Source organism: Stegostoma tigrinum, chromosome 25 (assembly GCF_030684315.1).
Source record: "Stegostoma tigrinum isolate sSteTig4 chromosome 25, sSteTig4.hap1, whole genome shotgun sequence".
NCBI classification, from domain to species: Eukaryota; Metazoa; Chordata; class Chondrichthyes; order Orectolobiformes; family Stegostomatidae; genus Stegostoma; species Stegostoma tigrinum.
Genome location: NC_081378.1, coordinates 31,055,731 through 31,077,630, shown reverse-complemented (window position 1 = coordinate 31,077,630; position 21,900 = coordinate 31,055,731). Strand labels below are relative to the sequence as shown.

At 40.1% G+C, this 21,900-nt stretch overlaps 1 long non-coding RNA gene across 2 annotated transcripts in view; it reads left to right on the top strand.

Annotated features, from left to right (window-relative positions):
* LOC125463322 (uncharacterized) overlaps window positions 1-21,900 on the top strand; it is a 101,763-nt gene that overhangs the window by 42,664 nt on the left and 37,199 nt on the right. The window lies entirely within an intron of this gene.

The following is a 21,900-nucleotide window of genomic DNA, read 5'->3' as shown; positions in this document are numbered from 1 at the left end:
ATTAAGGGGAAAAAAGGCAACCATAGTTGACAAGGGAAGTTAGAAACTGCATAAGAGCAGAAGGAAAAGTGCACAATGTGGTGAAGATTAATAGGAAGCTATAGGTTTGGAAAGCCGTTAAAACCAATGGAGCATAACTAAAAAAGCAATAATGGGGGAAGTATGTGAAATATGAGAGTAATCTTACAAGTAATATAAAAGAAGATTGACGGAGATCTTTTTAGATATCTGAAAAGTAAGAGAGAGGCAAGATTGGATGTCGGATACTGGAAAATAAGGCTGAAGAAGTAATCATAAGGAACAAAGAAATGACAGTACTTTGTATCAGTTTTCACACTGAAAGGCACCAGCAACATATCAGAACTTCAAGGGAGTTGGGGGCAGAGTGAGCGTTTTGGCCATCACTAAGGAGAGGGTGCCAGGGAAACTGAAATGTCTGAAGTGGGGTAAATCAAATGGATTAGATGTACGACACCCCAGAGTTCTGAAGGAGGTAGCTGAGGAGATTGCAGAGGCATTTGTGGTGATCTTTCAGGGATCACTGGAGTCAGACAGGGTTCCAGACATCTGGAAAAAAGGCTAATGTAACACACCTGTTTAAGGAGGGAGGGATGCAGAAGACAGGAAGCTGAAGGTCTGTTAGCCTGATTGTAGTTGTTTATAAGATTTTAGAGACCATTCTTCAAGTTAAGATTGTAGAGTGTTTGGAAATATAGGGTAAATAGGAATGAGGTTTAGTCAGGAGGAGGTGATACCTGATGAATCTATACTAATTCTTTGAGGAGGTAATGAGCAAGTTAGAAGAACCAATGGATGTAATGTATTTGGATCTCCAGAAGGCTGTTAACATGGTGCCACGCAGAAGGCTGCAAAATGAGCTAAGAGCCAGTGGTGGTAGGGGCAAGGTAAAGGAATGGATAGAGGATTGGCTCACTGGCATGAGGCAGAGAGTAGGGGTAAATGCGTATTTTTCAGGATGGCAGTTGGTGACTGGTTGGATTCAGCAGGGGTCAGTGATGGGGCCGCAACTATTCACATAATATATTAATGATCTGTGCAAACAAACTGATGGAATTATTGCTAATTTTCCAGATGACAAAGATAGTAGAGGGATAGGTAGTGTTCAGGAAGTGGGGAGGGCACTGAAGGACTTGGGCAGGCCAGGAGAATGGGCAAAGTGGCAGATGGAATAAAAGCTACTCAGCGATAGCAAATATAAAAGCTGGAGTCGGAGTCAACACAGTGTGGAGCTGCAAGAACACAGCAGGTCAGGTAGTGTCAGAGGAACAGGAAAGTTAACGGTATGGGTTGGGACCATTCTTCAGAACTGGATGGGGGAAGGAAGCAGGGAAATAAATAGAGGGATGACTGATGGGGCTAGGGGAAGGTAGGTGAATGGTTATAGGTGGATGTAGTAGGAGGTGGTGAATCTGAGGTTGGGGTGAAAGGTGTTTGTAATGTTGATGAACTGTTCCAGCTCCTCATGGGAGCACGAGGCATTCCAGGTGAATATGAGGTTCTCAACCAAGAATGCACCAGTTTTAAAATCTCCACAAACCCAGCCTCATCCCACCTCCAAACCTCCCTCTCATCCCTGCCTCCTTGGCCTGACACAACCTGTCAATCTTCTTCCCTGCCTATCCACTCCATCCTCCCCACTGACCAGTCCCAGCTACCGCCCACCTGCATCCGTCTATCACCATCCCACCTCCTAGCTCCCAGCCCCAACCATCCTCCCTCTCACCTCCTTGACCTGACACAACTTGTCCATCTTCTCTCCCACCAACTTGCCCCTCCCACCTCACTGATCAATCCTCACCACTCCCTACATGCATCCACCCATCACTACCACACCTACATTTCCCAAACCCCACCCCTCCTCTCTACATTTATTTCCCAGATCCCTTCCCCCTCCCCAAATCTGAAGAAGGTCCTGAACCAAAATGTCAACTATCTTGCTCCTCTGAAGCTGTCTGGCCTGCTGGGTTCCTCCAGCTCCACAGTGTCTTGATGCAGATGGAATACAATCTGTGAAGGTGTGAGCTTATGCACTTTGGCAGGAAGAAAGCAGCATTGGTTATTTTCTAAATGGGAAAAGGTGGCAGAAATCTGAAGCACAAAGGGACTTGTGAGTTCCAGTTCATGATTCTTTTAAGATTAACAAGCAGGTTCAGTTGGTGATCAGAAAGGCTAATGCAGTGTTAGCATTTATTTAAAGAGGGCTAGTACAAAACAATAGGAATTTACCCCTGAGGCTGTATAAAGCTGTGGTCAGAACGCATTTGGGATATTGTGAGTAATTTTGGGCCCCTTTTCTGAGGAAGAATGTTTTTGTGTTGCAGTAGGACTAGAGGAGGCTTACAAGAATGATCCCAGGGATGAGGGGCTTGTCATTTGAGGAGCAGTCAAAGACCCCTGGTCTGTACTCAATGGAGTTTAGAACAAGAGGGAGATCTCATTGTAACTTACAGATTACCGAGAAGCCTGGATAGATTGGACATGGAGAAGTTGTTTTGATAGTAAGAGAGACTAGTACCTGAGTGTGGAGCCACAGAGTGAGGGGATGAACATTTAGAACCAAGATGAGGAGGAATTACTTCAGCAGAGGGAGATTAATCTGTGGAACTCATTGTCAGAAAAGACAATTGAGGTCAAGTCATTGAGTGTATTTAAGACGGTCATAGATAGGTTCTTGTTTGGTAAAGGGATCAAGAATTCTGGGGAGAGGGCAGGATAATGGAGTTCAGAAACTTCTTAGCCATGATCGAACGATAGAGCAGACTTGAGGAGCTGAATGGCCTAAATTCTGTTATGGTGTTATGATCTAAAATTCATTTACCATTGATCATTACAAAATAATATCTTAGGGATAAAACAATGTGTTAAAAAGTGGTGAGGGGAGTGTTAAGAACGCAAGCTAAAGTAATGCCTCCAAGGACTGTCTGTGTTTGCACATTCTCCCTGTGTCTGCGTGGGTTTCCTCCGGGTGTTCCAGTTTCCACCCACAGTCCAAAGATATGCATGCTAGGTGAATTAGCCATGCTAAATTGCCCGTAGTGCTCAGGCATGTGTAGATTAGGTAAGTTATGGGGGGGGGTGGTTCTGGGTGGGATGCTTTCAGGTTCGGTGTGGACTGGTTGAGCTGAAGGGACTGTTTCCACACTGCAGGGATTCTATGAAGTCTGTTTACCACACTCTCAGGGAGGCAATGGCCTACTGGTATTATTGCTGGACTGTTAATCCAGAGACCGAGATCATGTCCTGGAGATCTGGGTTCGAATCACACTACAGCAGATGGTGGAATTTGAATTCAATAAAATAACTGGAATTAAGAATCTAATGATGACTGTGAATCCATTTCTGATTTTTGGAAAAACCTATCTGATTCTCTAATGTCCTTTAGGAAAGGAAACTGCCATCCTTACCTGTTCTGGCCTACATATGACTCCAGGCCCACTGCAATGTGCTTGTCTCTGAAGTGCCCTCTAGGCAATTAGGGATGGGCAATAAATGTTGCCTAGATAGTGATACCCCCATCCCGTGGATGAATAAAGAAAAGAAAATTCTGTCCACTCTCGGTTAGGACTACATCAAAAAAACTAAACAGAGCCGCAAAACCTGCTTTCAACATATTGTTTTCAAGCAAGTTATTCTAAAACATAGTCTAAAAAATGACACTGCCACCTAATATTAACTTTAAATCAAATATAAATCAAAAGTGTTCAAGTACACTACAATTTCATCAACATCTGTAAAGTCACATGATCGGTTGATATTTCTGCAATTGACTCTTCAGCATAACTGTAAAGTTGGTTACTTAAAATTTCAAAACAAATTAACAGCGTGGGAAGTGGATAAGAAGAATAAGTACAAGCCATGAATCAGAAATAGTGATCTCTGCAGAAAAGATGAGCTTGAATGGACTTTGTACAAAAATTAGCTTGGAAGTAAGTAAGTAAAAGAGAAAGTCATGGGAAAGAGGTAATCCTTTTGTAATCGCTGCAGTTGAAATTTCCAGTCCTCCACTCACGCCTGTGTTGTATAGCTGTTGATAACTACATCTGTTCTAGTATGTTGTATTTACAGCTTCTGATGACATTTGCTGCACGTTGAGAGTCCAAAAGGATGTTTGAATGACCGCTTGGCCAAGTTACCTCTTTGTTTGCCAGTATGGTCTTGTCTATTCATGGTTCACCTTTTACCTTCTGCCACTTTATCACATTTCTACATTCCTTCACTCAAGTACAAGCCTAACTTCATAAACAATACAGTTGACATTTAGTGTCCCTTCTATCAAACAGTATTTGGTAGCCAGCAAGAGACGCCTACTGACCAGAAGCTCAATAGCCCTCATGGGAAATTCAATGTGACAGATTACAACCAACATGGCTTAGGGAAGGAGTTCCCGAAGATGTGTCAACCTACATATAGAGTGCATAGAAACACAATAGCAACAAAAGTACTTGTTGGATTAATGTGACAATATTAAAGGAGAAATAAGCAACCCAGAGCATTACAGGACAAAAAGTAATCAATCACCAAGAAAAATAAAGCTGAGTGGCTTGCCGTGAACTGGTAAATATGATGTCCAAAGACCACACATAATTTTATTGGTGTTATTGGCCTATTCATTTAATGTTTAATTGACATGAAAGAGACAGTGAATTGAATTTCTTTCAGACTTAAAAGAGTACAGTAATTATAGTTTTATTTTTTAATAGAAGTGTACTTGACTGATAGAACCCGAGAGCCCAATTGTTTCTAGATGCACTTGCACAAAACACAATAGGTAGCAATTCACAGATTTAAGAAAAACATTGTGCTCTTTTCAACATATCATATGTCACTTGGCCAAACATATCTATTATTTCATCTTTGTTGATTCTCTTGGCTCTCCACATGCCAAGTCACTTAGTTCTAAACTCTTATTTACCTGGCTTTCAACCTGGTTAAATCCATAACTTTCACCAGCTCCACATTTCAGCTTTAGGTCTTTTGACTGATGACTCTGAAACCTCCTTCTAAGAGTCCCTCACATGGTAAAAGAGCTTACTGTCTCCTGGAAATGCTTCCCTAATCCAACTTGTGTCACTGTTACCTTTCAGCTTACAAAAAGTATTATTTAAACACATTTACAATCATCGCATTAAAGTGACATTATTTTTGGGTGTCAGTGCAGTATTTCTGAAAGTTAGATATCTGAAGATTGGGTGGCACAATCCCTTAGTGGTTAATACTGTTGCTTTGCAGCACCCGGGTTTGATTCTACCCTTGGGCAACTGTCTGCGTGGAGTTTGTACATTCTCCTCGTGTCTGTGTGGGTTTCCCCCTGGTGCTCTGGTTTCCTCCCACAGTCAAAAGACATGCAGGTTAGGGTGGATTAGTTATGCTAAATTGCCTACAGTGTGCAGGCTAGGTAGATTAGTTATGGGAAATGCAGAATTAAAGGGATTGCATGAGCCACTCTTTGGCAGGTCAGTGTGGATTTGATAGGCTGAATGGCCTGCTTCTACACTGTAAGGATTTTGAGATCATCTAGCTCAGGGCAATTTGTTTATGTGTTTTCAATTACCGCTGTTGTTAGCACATTGCATTCTGTAACTTGAGGCATTTAAGCATTATGGTAAATTGTAAGTTCCTTCCTGAGATTAATTTTGTCGATTTTATCTTGTGACATTTAATTTTGAGCTGCAAGTCAGAAATTGTAAGAATTCCCCAGTTAAAGACTCCTTCCTCAGAAACATTATCCTGGATACAGATACATTTTTAGCCATCCCCAGGTATGCAGTTGCAGCGCACGTTCTATCTGAAACAAGAGGTTATGTCCTTTTGCAAATTCTTTGCAGTGTTTAGAATGGGTTTCAGAATTTTCAATCAGTATAGCTGATGCTATTGAGATACAACAAAATTTTTCATATTGCCTGTATTAGATGCAATCCCATTGCTCTCTTTGATTTTTCTCATAATTCCAGTTTTATTTAACTGAATTATTTCTTCATAAAATCTTTGAGGGAACAAGATTTGAACATTTTGAAATTTGTTAAATTTTTGCGTATTGATAAAGGAGGTAGATACTGCAATAGCGCATACACTAGTAGTAATCTTCCAAGAAATCTTAAATTCTGGAAAAGTCACAGATGATTGGAAAATTGCCAATGCCAAAAGGAGACAAAAAAAGCAACTATAGATCAATTATCTTAAATGGGGAAAATGTTAGTCTATCATAGCTGATATTGTAGCGGAGTATTTAAAAATGCATAATTTGATCAAATAAAGCCAGCATGAAGGGGAAATCATGTCTGGCAAATTTTATACAAATTTTTACAGAGCTGACAAGCTGGAAAGATAGACAGAAATCAGTGAATGTAGTAGATTTTCAGAAGGCTTTTCTTAGGATTCAGCTGTTCGGGTTAATTTATAAGCCCACAGTGATAGAATAGTTTATTAGCAGAGATACATGATTGCCCAGCTCTTAAAAGACAGAGAACTGGTCATTTTCAGGATCTCACAGGGATTAATAATAGGTCCTCAATTATTTATAAAATAGATTAATGACTTGGATGAGGAAAGTGAATGTACTATGGAAAAGTGTGCAGATGACATGCAAAAATGTGGAAAGGCAAGAGGTGAGGATGACACAAGGAAAGCCTACGTTAACTGCACAAGCGAAAACTTAGCAGTTAGAATATAATGTGGGAAAATGTGAGGTTACACACATTGGCAGTAGAATGGAGGACCTGAACATTATTTAACTGGACAAAGACTACCAATAGCTGCGACACAGAGGAATTTGAGAGTCCTCCTATATAAATCACAAAGGGGAAGACAAATGGATGGCAGCTTTTGTTTCAAAGGATACAGAGTATGAACAGAGGAAAGTCTTGCTAAACCTATAGTAAGCATCTTCAACATCTTTGACACTACGAACAGTTTTGGCCCTCTTATTTAAAAATAATGCTACTGGCATTGGATGCAGTCCAGAAAAGATGTGGAGGGATTTTCTTATGAGCAGAAGTTGAGTAGGTTGGGCCTGTACTCAATAGAGTTTAGAAGAATGAGAGTTGACCTTATTAAAAGCTATAAGATTGTTAGAGGACTTGACAGCACAGTTGTGGAGTGTTTGTTTGTTTTGTATGAAAGTCAAGGACAATAGGGCATAATCTCAGAGTAAGATGTCACCAAGTTAGTAAAGATATGCAGAGGAATTTCCTCTCTCAGGGGGTAATGAATCTGTGCAATTCTTTGCCACACAGGACAATAGAGGTTGGATTATTTTTAAGACTGAGATAGACATTCTTTTAACCAGTAAGGTAATCAAGAATTATCATCAAAAGGCAGGAAATTGGAATTAAGGATTATCAGATCAGATATGATCTTATTGAATGGCAGAACAGGTTTGATGGGTCAAATGACTTATGCTCCTACATTCTTATGGCCTGATGATATCTTTACGCTGGAACAGCAAACACTAGAGGGAAGGCTCTGATGATGGGTCTAGGCCCGAAACATCAGCTTTTGTGCTCCTGAGATGCTGCTGGGCTTGCTGTGTTCATCCAGCCTCACATTTTATTAACTGCATCACATTTTATAAAGCATCTGCAGTTCCCATTATCACAGCAAACACTAGATTATCATTTCAACTTCAAATTGACTCACAAAAGTTTGTTTAACTTTGCAATCATGCCTGTTGCAAATTAAGAGTAACCGCACTACAGATTTGCTTTGATATGAATAATGTGCAGCACAACTTAAAACTGATTTTTTTTTAACTTTCTTGAGCAGAATTGCAATTGTTTTCCTGAAGGAGCTCCTCCACAATTGAGAGATATAGACGAGGGTTTCTTTTTCACTCAGTGCAGTTCTGAAGCTGTTTGTTCACTAGCCCTGCCAGGAGTCCCGATCTATATTGAGGGCTGAACCTCAACTGTTGAACCCCAGAAGCCGCTCACTACCTTTGAGCCACTGCAATGTTAAATTTTCCAGGCGGAAAGGAAACCAATGAAAGGTTATCTTCTCACCTATTCACAAAGCTTAGGAGCAGAATTGGTAATGACACAATTTATGTATGAGGTGGAGTGTTGCTCATTTTTTCATCCTCTGATGCCAAGTGGGTCTGATGAGAATTTGCATGGTGCACACTACATCCACTACCAGCAACCCTATTAATGACATAAATCTCAGTTTGCAATTTAGATGTCCTTTGCCTGATTGCAATCATTAAATGCGAGCCCTTGGTTGTGGTGTAAAAGCTTATTTATATCTCTGCCCTAAAAATATTTACTGAGCATGTCTATTATCTATGTCATTGTAACTTCAGATCATATAGAATTGGCGCCTGAGTCTACTGGGTTCCAGATGGTATCCTTTCTTCCCAAGCCTTGGCAATGGTTATGTTTAATAAAGCCAGTTAATTTCATTCAGATGAGTGTACACTTTAGCATATAGACTATCTTCATGATGGCGTTCTCCAGACCAATAGATCCATAGGCCAGAAGCAAAGAGTATCTGAAGTGAAGCCCAGACACAGACTGTACTACAGACAAAGAACAAAGCTGGCCCAATGATCCCATCAAGAATGGGGGGCAATGCTGGAACAGGGGATCAACAATATCAGAAAGCAGTAAGCAACTGACTTCAAGGCCCATTTAAGCACCGAATTATGGAAGGGGAACTGAAAAGGGAACATGAAGAGGCACACGAAAAGGAATATGGCAAACAATAGAAAAATAAATCAATCAGTTGCAGGAAGAAATCTCCACAGATTGGACATCTTTACTGAAAGGGATAATCACACAAGTGAGAAGAGTTATGCATTGATTATAAAGAAAACAAGCATTTCAGTGCCAAATACCAAATAGAAAATAGATTAATAATGTAAAATGTTTTGTTATTATTAGGTCCCCTAGGAAGCACAGAGGGCTCTGAGCAGGCTACAGCGTGGGTAAACTATCATTGACTGTTTAGGAGATAACACACTATAATGATGTCATTGCTCCAATTTAAACTTGTAAAAACATTAACCAAGTTTCCAGATTGTACTGTGCTGGTGAATATCATTTGTATTCAGATCAACTTTCGCATTTTGCAGTTTTACAGAACCACGTAGGAATTGCTTAGCAGGCTACATTCAGTACACTTTCATGTGCTATTACTAGGCAGCTCTGCCAGTCTGTTGCTCTTTTTAAACTGAAAACAATTATTTTAATGGTCAGCTTCCAGAGAAGAAAGTGGGTTTGATCTGATTTTGGACTAAATCTAAGAAGTTTCATTGTGGCTCAATCTCCTTTCAATTTTAGTTTTTATTCACTTTCATTGATGCAAAAAGTGGAAAGGGTGCTTATTGGTTGTCAATCCATCCATCTTACACATTGTCGGGATTAAAGCTAATATGACTTAAAAGTAATCCTTCAATACGACCTACTGGATGAACTGTAGCCAGTCTCAGCAATCCTAAGCACAACTACCTTCTTTATACTAAAAGATCGTTCCCTTGGTAAAACTGGAATCAGAAGCAATATCCAAATGCAGTTTAATTCATTGCAATATTTTTCCCAGCACCAACTCTTAACAAGATTTCTGATCCAACTAGCCCACTTCAGGATAGCAAATACAAATTTAACCTACTTTTTTTAAAAATGTGTTAACCTCTGTGAAATGAGATTAAATTGTAAGGTTTCAAAGGAGCTGTTTGTCAGTTTAAAGTGTTGGAATTTTACATTCCTTTGCAAACACTCAGTGATTACAAGGTATCCCTGGCATTATAAAGTCACTATTTCTGGGTACCACCTATTACTTTTTTATTTACACAAAAGGGGTTAATTATGAAAGTAGCTTCCCAACTTGTCATATTTTGGTTTGTCTACTGGACTTGACTTCAGCATTGAACTGTGAATGCATAATGACCTGAATGGTAAGGACAATCAGTCTAGAATTTGATATTGTTACGCCAATCAGATCAACTGAACATTAAGGCAAGAAGCTGTGTATGGAAAGTTTTTAATTAACTTACATAAATAAATAAATATTTACTTTAACTTCTGCACAGTGGGCTGTCGAATTGTAAGGCAGAATATTATTGCCGAATATTTCTGGTTGTGCTAAGTATCCATTGAAACTTCTGAAATAGTGTGGGGGAGATCAGTACAGCTGTTGACATTAGAATTTTACAGCAACAAGCAATACACATATCTCAAAGAAAGCCCCTGCAATTACCTTGGTACTACTTGAAGATAAGAAATATAATCAATCAAATCAATATCAAAACCTTACTGTCCTTCAAGCAGCTGGTGCAGTGTGCCTGACAGGAAGAGGCAGAGAACATGAATATTACCTTTCACACTTGGAAGGGTATCAGACAGATGTTGATACCACTTATGCTTGACTATATGTTATCTCAGGTAACAAACACCGTAGCATGTCAGGAGCTTGTGAGACAGATATATTGAAGTATATTTAACACACTATTTAAAAGGTTCTGATTTCACAGACTTAAACACATGATCTGGTTTTGTGCTTACTGATGGTACTGTACACCATATGTCATCAACCAACTTCATTGACTCCATTACACAGAAATTATTAACTATAGGTGATATAAATTACTTAATGCTAGAATATGACATGTCTTAATGGGACAAGCTGATTGATTCACCATCTCCACCACTATTTTTCTCTTTAAACAATACGAACCCACATGTTTGTTTATTTCTCACTTTATTTAGATGTTAATTTCGGCATTGTTTCCTATGATGCGAAGATTTATTTGGATCTCCAGCCATGATGCACAGTGGTGAGTCAATCATGGAGTCCCCCGTGTTATGAGGAAGAAGAAAAGCTGGTGATCAAGGGCAGCGAAAGCAGAATATGTCATTAACATGACACATATTGCTGCCAGCAAGTGTCGTGTTAATGATAATGATCTAATGTTCAATTACTCGTCAGGGATTGATTAGCTGAGTGCATTAGTAAGAAACTCTTTGAATAATCTATAGCAGCTAAAACAGTATGGTTTCCCTTTAACAATCACACCAAATAATTTGTTTGCAGTTCTTCAACACAACTACCAGAACTTTTATTGTTCATCCTGTTCCATGCATTTATAGGTCACTCAGAATACTGATGCCTGAGTGTAGCGGGGATTTCCTAAGAAGAATATGTTCCTCCTGCATCTTATCTACACTAAAACATGTACTGTGATATCAGAGAACTTAGGTGTCATATTTGAACCTCTTCCAGTCATCTTCTTCAATTGGGTTAGAGACGAAAGAACTGCAGATGCTAGAATCCAAGGTAGACAAACAGGAAGCTGGAAGAACACAACAAGCCAGGCAACATCTGGAGGAACATCGTGAAGAACGGTATACCTGAAACATTGACTGTTCCTTTCCCCCAGATGCTGCCTGGCTTGCTGTGTTCTTCTAGCCTCCTGTTTGTCTAGCATCTTCTTCAAGAAAACAGCTTCCCTACTTCCTGCAACACAACAGGGATCTCTCTTTTAGAAAGACCTGCCTGCTTCTGAGTGGTATCAATTAAGGCTAAATTCTTGTCCGCTCCAACTCAGAAAATCCAAGCACCTGCTTAAACCACTACAGTCTATCATCAAAATATCTTGCTTGTCGAGTTAATGAACTGAGAAACTCAGATTACACGAAATAATTCAGCCTGGGCAACTGCGGAAATGATGTCATCCAACATGCTCAACACCATACTTTAACTTCAAAACTGAAAATTTTGACATAATAATGTTTATGATGCATAAAATTTAAAAAGAAAATGAGTAAATTGCAAAAAAAAGTAGGAACTTCTAAAAAATCCACAATGCAGAAAGTAATCAGCTCTTAACAACATTTTTCTGCTCACTCTCAAAGGCAGGTTCCCTACACTGCTTCAGTGATGAACATTTGACAGAAACTATGCCTTGGTCACTGCAGATTAGCCTTTGAAGTTTTACATGATAGCACTCAGGCATGTGAGCATCACTGATTCGATCAGATGTATTGTCTACCCCTAATTGCCTTGAGAGCAGAGGTCACCTTCTGAAGTCCATGTGGTGTAAGTACACACGCACTGCTGTGACACATGGAGTTTCAGGACTTTGGTCTGGCAACAGTGAAGGGATGATGATAAAGTTCCAAGTCAAGTTGTTGTGTAACACAGGGGTGTTGTACTCCCAGGCACTTGCTGCTCTTGTCCTTGTAGGTGGTAGAGATCACAGGTTTGAATGTTCTGTTGATGGAGACTTGCAGAAGGGCTCTAGTGCTCCTTGTAGAGTATACATTTCTGTCACTGCATCGGTGAAGGAGGGAATGAATGTTTAAGGTGGTGGATTTGAGCTAATTTTTGGTTGCTTGTGTAATCTTATGGATTCATGCCGATATTTAAGGGTAGTTATAGGTTTCTAAACAAAATACAAAGAAAGTAAAACCATAAATGAAAATGCTACAATAAATGTTGAACCTAGGCTACAGAATGGAAGATTTTGCCCCAATGGAAATATAGTGACCTAACAAGGTAATCATTCTTGCTTTTAAGATATAAAATATTAATCGCAAAGGCAGTGAAATTATCAAAAAAAACATAAATGAAAGCATATGTTCCGTGATAATTTAACTGCAATTTTTGCTTTACTTCATAACTCGCCTATTTGTTTGAAATTCATCACCCCTCTGCACATTGTATTTGCGATATCACTCTGTTCAGTGATTTGTCAAATGTGAGTATCTTTTGCATAATATGTATAATGATATAGATTGAAAGCTGTGGCCCAGTTGAAAAATGGTAAACTGACAAGATATAAACATTGATTTTAAAATTTAATGTATTAATCATAAAGGCAGTGAAATTATCAACAAAAGTAATAAATTAAAGTATACTTTCTGTGATAATATAAGTGTAATTAAATTATTTGCTACCAGTATGTATCACATTAATGATAATGATCTAGTATTCAATTACTCATCAAGGATTGATTAATCGAGTAGATTAGTTTATTTGACACAGTGAAACACGTTGTAGTTTATGAAGCAGATATTACAGCCAACCAAATGACTTCTGTGTGCAGCATACGGGCCTACAACAATCACTAGGTAGAGTCACAACACACATGGAACCCTTAAAAATGAACTGTCTTCGATGCAAAGCACACATACAATAATATGTTACACTAAATAGCTTGCATAATGGAAGAAAGCAATACCTTTGAATATTGCTTGGCGATCTAAAAAGTGATGCCACTTCCGCTTGGGAAACTGCAGCCCAATGGTCTCAATGCGGACTTCACTTGCATCAAAATCTCCCCACCCCAACCTCATCCTAAGACCAGCCCAGCTTGTTCCTGCCCCCTTGACCTGTCCATCTCTTCTCCCTCCTATCCACACCTCCCACCTCACTGACCAACACTCACCCCCAATTCCTACCTACTAGCCTCATCCCTGCCTCCTTGACCTGTCCATCTTCCCTCCCACCTATCTGGTCCTCCCTCCCAACTGACCAACCCCATCCCAAATCCCTACCTACACTCACCTTTACTGGCTCCATCTCTGCCTCCTTGACCTGTCCATCTTCTCTCCACCTATCTGCTCCTCTACCAACCTTTCATCATCGCCTCCCCCTTGCTCTAATTATTTCAGGATCCCCTTCCCCTACCCCATTTCTGAAGAAAGGTCCAGACCCGAAACATCAGCTTTCCTGCTCCTCTGGTGCTGCATGACCTGCTGTGTTCATCCAGCTCTACACTTTGTTATCTAAAAAGTGATGGATTGTTTTACACATGTTGAGGCCAAGAAATCTTGATATCCTCATTGAACTTTTATTGTAACTTTGGCAAATTAGAACATCTGTCATCTCCACAGTACTGGATAATACACTAACATCAGCAAAATCTTCCATTCTACAGCCTAGGTTCAACATTGGTTGCGATAGTAGCCATGACTTCTCCTCAGGTTGTGGGAGTTGGCTCTTTTCATGTAATTACATGTTTCTCAGTTCATTACATATGTATTCTTTGGTAGTTTAATGAATATTGCAACAGGCCAGCCAGAAATTTGATATCCCTGTCATTACCTTATATGGTGGAGGGTCCTGATACCATATTTGAATGTATTCATACATTGCAAACCAGGAGCATCATGCATGCATTCAGAACGGATGTCTGCAACCAACCTTCCACTGTCTCTGGCCAGCCTGTCACCCTTTCCCAGACAGACTTTCGCCCTAAGCCTGACATACTTTCACGCCCCCTAGGCTCCTTGACCTTTTTCAGTTAAGCTTTCCTCCCTTGGTTATCTTCCGTCCCCAGTACACCTTATACTATTGCTAGCAATAGGCTTGGCATAGACAAATGCTTTTCAACAAAGGCAAAAAACAACAGTCATTGATTCCTATGCTCAGCAACGATCTCAATTTTGCATACTTTTTAAGTGCAGCTGGAAATTGAATTGGGTTTGTAGCGATCATTCACAAAGAAATTAATTAGAAAGTGAAATTTAATTCCAGCAAGCTAGCCCCTTAACAAGCACACATATGATGAAAAAGGACTTCCTAATATTTGCAATTTAGAACCTTGAAACATTTTTAAAGATTGAAAGCTTAATCACAAGCTTTCACCTCATTCTTGGGAACCTGATTTTCAAGTACATTGTACAATACATTCCCCTGCCTGCCTTTCTTCCTGCTCTGACTCATATCTTTAAAAGACCATTGACTCAGGATGCGCAGAATCATTTCCAAATGCAGCTTAGGGACTCCTAGATTTAGCCTCTTCTTTGGACCCCAGAGTTGGACCAGTACCACCACCCCTGGTTTCACTTCACTCATGAGAAATATATCAGTATTACCTGGGATATGGGGCTTTTTTAATTCACTCGTGGGATGTAGGCATGCTGGCTGGCCAACATTTATTACCTGTTGGCCTTGAGAAAGTGGAGGTGAACTGCCTTCTTGAACTGCAGCAGTCAGCATGCTGTAGGTTGACTCACAATGCCCTTACGGAGACAATTCCAGGATTTTGACGGTGAAGGAAAGACAATATATTTCCAAGTCAGGACAATGACTGACTTGGATGGAACACGCAGGGTAGTTTTCTCACATAACTGCTGCTCTTGTCCTTCTAGATGGAAGTGGTTGTGGGTTTGGAAGGTGCTGTCTAAGGATTGTTGGTGACAAAAAATGTGAGAAAAACAAAGTGTTTTGCTTTAAATGTACTCCAAGCATCTCCCTGGCATAGGGGTTTGACAAGTAGCAGCCACCATTTAATTTTCTTACCTCAAATGAAAGCCCAAGGGCATAACAGAGTTATACGTTAAAATATGTAAAGAATGTCAAGCAAATATCATTGCGAGCTAACCCTGATGTTGATTTTAAAAAGAGGAAGTGTTTGTAAAACTAATTTCTTTACCATTTCTAAAAAATGGGAGATTAATTGTGCCCAAATTAGAGCAGATCATCAGTTGAAAGATGCAAAATTCATACTTTACAGCATACTATCAGGAAATTAAGAACGTATTAATATTTATAATGTGATGTTCCATCAAGGGACTTCTGAAACTATCATGAAACAATAATAGCAGGGAAAATGCAAAAAAAATTGCATGTTTTAAGTGACGAGTAGAAATTTGGAAATGTGTAAGAAGGGCAGGTCTTTCAAGTTATGGATGTTTAATGGTTGCCACAGACAGTACAAAGAGGCACTTACAGCTATTTCATTAAGTACAATTACATTTTTCCAGACTTCCCTCTTTTCATTAAAAAAAATCAGAAAAAGCATGCATTATTATTTGTAGTTCCAAATCACTCACGTTTCCAGATACAAATGGTCACCAAGAAAATTAACACTAATTAACACTAATGTTATCACACAATTTTGACAATCTCTGTAGATGTCTGGAAGATGGTCTTTGAAGCGTGCAGCTACACTAGTACACTGTTGCTGGCTGTTCCTTTGCTATCCGCTTACTCCTACAGCAACGAACCTTCACCACAGAGTGTGGTTTGCTGATGAGTGCCATTGCCATGGTAACTGCTGTTGCTGATCCCTTTCTGTTGCTGGAGAACAGTGGATTTCTGCAACTGATGATCATTCCTTTTGCTGTGTAGATCCACTGCCTGTAATGAAGGAATTGCTTTTCTAGCTATAAACATACATCACCTGATTGTTCATTTTTAGTATGTGTGATTGAGATGGCAACTGCTCTGAACAGTTCCCAAGTCGCCACGTAGGTTGAGTTTTGTTGATAATGTAAACATTTGCATTCTAAATGACTATTAAATGCTCAACTCTGGCCATGACTTAGCTTTCTGTCATTCCTCCTTGATTTTGCCAATCATGCATATTACTGGCCGCAGTAGTTATTTTACAATTAGAAGAATAGTTTGGGTAGGCATTATATCAGTCTTTGCACTGGGCATTTTACTGCCTTCAGTATATATATTTTTCACTCAAGGGTTATCTTATATAAATTTGTGCTGGATTTGTTCTTTTGTATTTTATGATTCCTTTTAGTAATCTGACTGTCTTTTCATCTTTTCCATATAAGATGGGTTATTGTGGAGAGGAAGTATAGTGTTGAATTTCCTAATCTTTTATAAGACAGATAAATTCTTTACTCGTGAATTGTGGGCTATTGCCCCTCACTACATTGTCTAGAATGCCACAAAAAATCCAAGTGTGCAGTCAGACATTCTACTAACTTATTGTTAGTCATTGATGTCAGCTGGCCTAATTCCCAATCATCAGAAAACTAGTCAAAACTGAAAACATAATCAGTTCCTGTGAGAGTGAAGAAGTCTCCTATAAGCTTTATCTTTGGTATGTTTGGGATGTCATATGTCATAAATGACTCCTTAGTTGGATTAATTTGGTATTAGTTACAAACGCTGCCTTGGCTAATGTAGTCTTTAATCTCATTATCAGGGCTTGGCCAATTGAGAACGTCCCTCACCTTCCTGAGGTTAGACTCATTCCCTTGATGGCCTGCAGGGATATGCCAAATATATCTTTTGTATTCTTCTTCGAGATAAAGATCTATTCCTTTGTGCACAATGTCATTTTGGGCTTTCACTTCCTCTGCATGCCCAGTGTTGTCTTAGAGCGACCAATATGTCCTTGATTTTCTCAAACCTTTTATCACTACTTCATACAGAACATGGAGAGTTCACTTTTGTTCTGTAGCTTGCTAAATTTGAGCAAGACATTTGAGTTTCAGATTTAATCTTCCTGCTGGATTGATGACCTTTGGAGCATATTGAGTTGTTGCTTTTCATTGATTTTTGGAAGATTTCACACTCTCTCGAAGTATCCTCAACTTTCTGCACAGAATGTTGATCCTGAAAGTACGTTGACAAAGTACATCTATTTTCTTTGCTTGTATGTCATGTCCAGATTACGTATTGACAAACAAACTAGCATTTTTTTGAAGAACATAAACAGAAAATGTCAGCAGGTCTGGTAGCATATATGAAGAGAAATTAGAGTCAATATTTTAGTCCAGTAACCTTTTTACAGAACAGTGGCTAGGAAAATGCTTTCGTTTGCAGAAGACAAGGTGGGGGAAGGGGGTTAAAGAGTAAATGATAGGTAGAGATAGAGCCCAAAGAGAGAGAAGGACAGGTTGGTCAGATAAAAGACAGGATAACAGTCAGCCTGGAGAATGGATAGCTGCTCATGGGGACTATTAGTTGCTAACAATGGGCTGAGTGTAATACTGGCCATATGATAACAAGGCCTGATGTGTGCAGGTTGGAGTAAGCACATGAACAAAAGTACCTTAAGCCCTAAAATTGTGAACTCAATATTGAGCCCTGAAGGCTGTGGAGCTCCCAAGTGCTGTTCTTGCAGCTTGCGCTGAGCTTCTCTGGACCATTGCAGCATGCTTGAGGCAGAGATGTTAGCCGGGGAACATAGCAGTGTAATGAAGTGGCAGGAGGCTCAGAGCCATTTTTGCAGACAGAACATAGATGTCTGCAAAGCAATCACCTAGTCTTCATTTCATCTCCTCAGTGTAGAGCAGACGACTCTTTTTCTTTGCTGGGTAAAACTATTTTTAACTCTCAAGATCGACTGTGTGTCTATCAGGTTTGATAATGTTGTCTGTTGTGACTGCTTTGTTAGCAGCAGTATTTCTGAGACATGTTACAAGAATGTGAAGAATTGTTGGTTACTCTCATGAGAAACTTACACCAGCAAGAATAATAAAATGTGGAGGTGCTGGTGTTGGGCTGGAGTGGATAAACTCAGCAGTCACATGGCACCAGATTATAGTCCATCTGATTTATTTGGAATCACATAAAACTTGTGGCATGTAGGCCCTTTGTCAGGTGCAGTGGGAGAGCAGGATACACAGGCACAGAGTTTACAGGCAGAGAGATCAAGGGCAGAGAGATCAAAAGATACAACTAATGTGAGTGGACTATCAGATGATAAATCTCTGCAGGTGACCAAGAATGGTGAGTGAAGTGTTTATCAAGTCAATGTGAGCGATAAGAATGTACAGAATGTGACATCTCAGGTCAGACACTGAATTGTAGGTATGAGGCTTTGTTCAGAATCTGTCTCAGAGTTTTAACTGGAATCAGGCTAGTTTTATTCTGTAAGCTGGAATTTAAAAGATGATACATGGCTGACTTCTGTCACAACGCTGCAGATCTCTTACAGAAACTCAGCTCCGACGGATCAGTCAAACGACAAAAATTCCTCGGCACAATGGATGTTTCGGCACCTTACACCAGGATCCCCCACAATGACAGCATTACTGCCATAGCCTCAGTATTCAATACCAACAACTTCCAATTTTCAGGCACCATCCTACAATTCATCCGTTTCATCCTCAAGCACAATGTCTTCACCTTCAACAACCAATTCTCCATCTAGACATATGGAACAGCCATGGCGAGCAAATTTACATCCCAATACACCAACATTTTCATGCACAAGTTTGAGCAAGATTCCTTTGCTACACAGAACCTCCAACCAATGCTTTACACCAGATACATTGAAAAAATTTTCTTCCTTTGGACTCATGGCGAGGAATCACTGAAATAACTACATAGCTTTATCAACAAGTTTTACCCCACCATCAGATTTATCATGGACTACTCTTCAGAATCAGTCTATTCTTGAATACATTACGTCTTCATCAATGATGGACACCTCAGGGTCTTACTCCATGGTAAGTCCACAGATAAGCTCACAACGTTGCACTTCTCTAGCTTTCACCCTAAAATATTAAGGATGCCATACTTTATGGACAAGCCCTGCACATACATAGGATCAACTCAGATGAGGAAGAACGTGACGGACACCTGAAGTTTTTGAAAGGTGCCCTAATAAGGATTTGATGCTCAACTCATCAATTGCCACAGTGAAAAACCGCAAAGACCTTATCAGAAGACAGACACAGGATAAGATCGATAGAGTACCCTGCATTACCCAGTACTTCCATGGAGCAGAGAAACTACGCCTTGTTCTTCACAGCCTTTAACATGGCATCAATGACAATGAATATTTCACCAAGATCTTCCGTACACCTCCAATTCTTGCCTTCCAACAACTGCCAAAACTTAAACAGGCCATTGTTCTCAATAAACCATCCAGCCTTCAGGACAACATCGAACGCAACAGCATACAAACCTGTCATGACAAACTCTGCAATACATATCAGATTATTGACATGGAAATCACCGTCACACATGGGAACACTAACCATCACATTCACCACAGATACTTATGCCACTACGCCAATGTTGTCTATCTCATATGCTACAGGCAAGGATGCCCCCAGACGTGGTATATTGGTGAGACCATGCAGAAAACAACAAGGAATGAATGGACACCAAGCAACAATTGCCAGACAGGTTTGTTCCCTCCCAATGGGGGAGCACCTCAGGATTAGGGACATTCAGCCTCCGATCTTTGAGCAAGCTCCCTCAAAGGTGAACTCCAGGATACGCAACAATGTAGAATCGCTGAGCAGAGACTGATAGCCAAGTTTTGTACCATAAAAATGGACTCAACTATGATCTTGGGTTCATGTTGCACTACAGGTCACCCCCACCACAGTGCTCTATATCTGTAAAATTTTCCTTACTTTCCTGTTTTGACAGCGTCTCCTTGATAAATTGTTATGATGCCTCTACCTTGATTAATTTGTACAGTTTTGAATTACGTATTATACTCTCTCTCTCTCTCTCTCTCTCTCTCTCTCTCACACACACACACACACACACACACACACACACACACACACACACACACACACACACACACATACATGCATTCTCTCACACACACATTCACACTCATACACAATCTCTTTCAAGTGCACAGAGACACACACACACATCTATGGGGTGAATAATTTCATCCAAGATATTTGTTTATTGGCAGATACTTTCCATTCTGTTCAAAAGAACACACAATTTGTAGTCACAGTCAGTCAGTGTAGCATCTTAATAAATTCCAGCTTTCAGAATAAAACTAGATTGATTCCAGGATAAAATTCTGAGGCAGATTCTGGACAAAGCCTCACACCTACAATTCAGCCTCTGACCTGAGATGTCACCTTTTGTATATTCCTATCGGTCTGCCTGTTTGTCATGACAGTGCAGCATTGACATTGACCTTATAAACATTTCATACACCATCTCTGACACTCTTGGTCACCTGCAAAGATTTATCATCTGACAGTCCACTCACAACAGTTATATGATCTTTTGATCTCTCTGCCCTTGATCTCTCTGCCTATAAACTCTGTGTCCATGTGTCCTGCTCTCCCACTGCACCTGACGAAAGGGCTGTGTTCCAAAAGCTTATGCGATCACAAATAAACCCGTTGGACTAAAAGCTGGTGTCATGTGACTTCTGACTTTGATCAAGAATAAAATGCTCAATGAGAAGCTCATGCCAGTTTTGAAATTAACTTTTGATATGCTTCCAAAAATGTGACTTTCAGATACTGAGTTATGTGAATATGGTTATGGAATTGTTTATATAATTTTTAAAAGTTATTTAGCATGTTGTAAAAGTGTTTTAAAAAGCTAGAAGACCTTTGCCTATGTTGGTAATTTTAATAATTATAAGTAAGTGACAAATGTGTACAATATAAGGAAAAGAGAGGAAACTCTTTAGCCCAAACTCATTGCCTGCTTTGCCATTATTTCTTGCAGTAAGCCTGAGACAGAGATATTCGCTAGGGAGCAAGGCGGTGTGTTGAAGTGACAAGCAACTAGAAGCTCAGAGTCTTTTTTTCTTGACAGAATGTAGTTGTTCTGCAAAGCAGTCACTCAGTCTATGCTTCCTTTCCCCAATGTAGAAGAGACCACATTGTAAGCAGTGCATGTAGTAGACTAGATTGAGTGAGGTGCAAGTAAATCACTGTGTTTGTGGCCCTGGATAGCGAGGAGGGAGGAAGTAAATTGCAAGTGTTATATCTTTTGCAGTTGCATGGGAAGGTTCTATGAGGCTAGTGGGATGATGGGTGTTGGGAATGCAGGTGAACCAGGGTGCCTAAGAGGCACACTTCTTGCAGAAGGCTGACAAGGGAGCAGAGGGGACTATGTATCTGGTGGGAGCATCATGTTGGAGGTGGTGGAAATGGTCCTCTGGATATGGATTCTGGTGGATGGTAAGTGATAATAAGGGAGACCCTATCACTGTTGTGGGCGGGAAGAGAGGGGTTGAGGCTGAAGTGCAGGGGATGGGTCAAACACAGCTGAGAGCCCTGTCAACTACAGTTCTGGGGAGTCCTCGGTTGAGGAAGAAGGTGGACATTTCCGAGGCTTCCTTGTCAAAGTTCACATTATCACAGCAGATGTGATGGAAATGGAAAATGTGAGAGAATGCAACAGGATCTTCACAGGAAGTGGGGTGGAAGGATGTGTGGTCATGGTAACTGTGGGAGTTGGTGG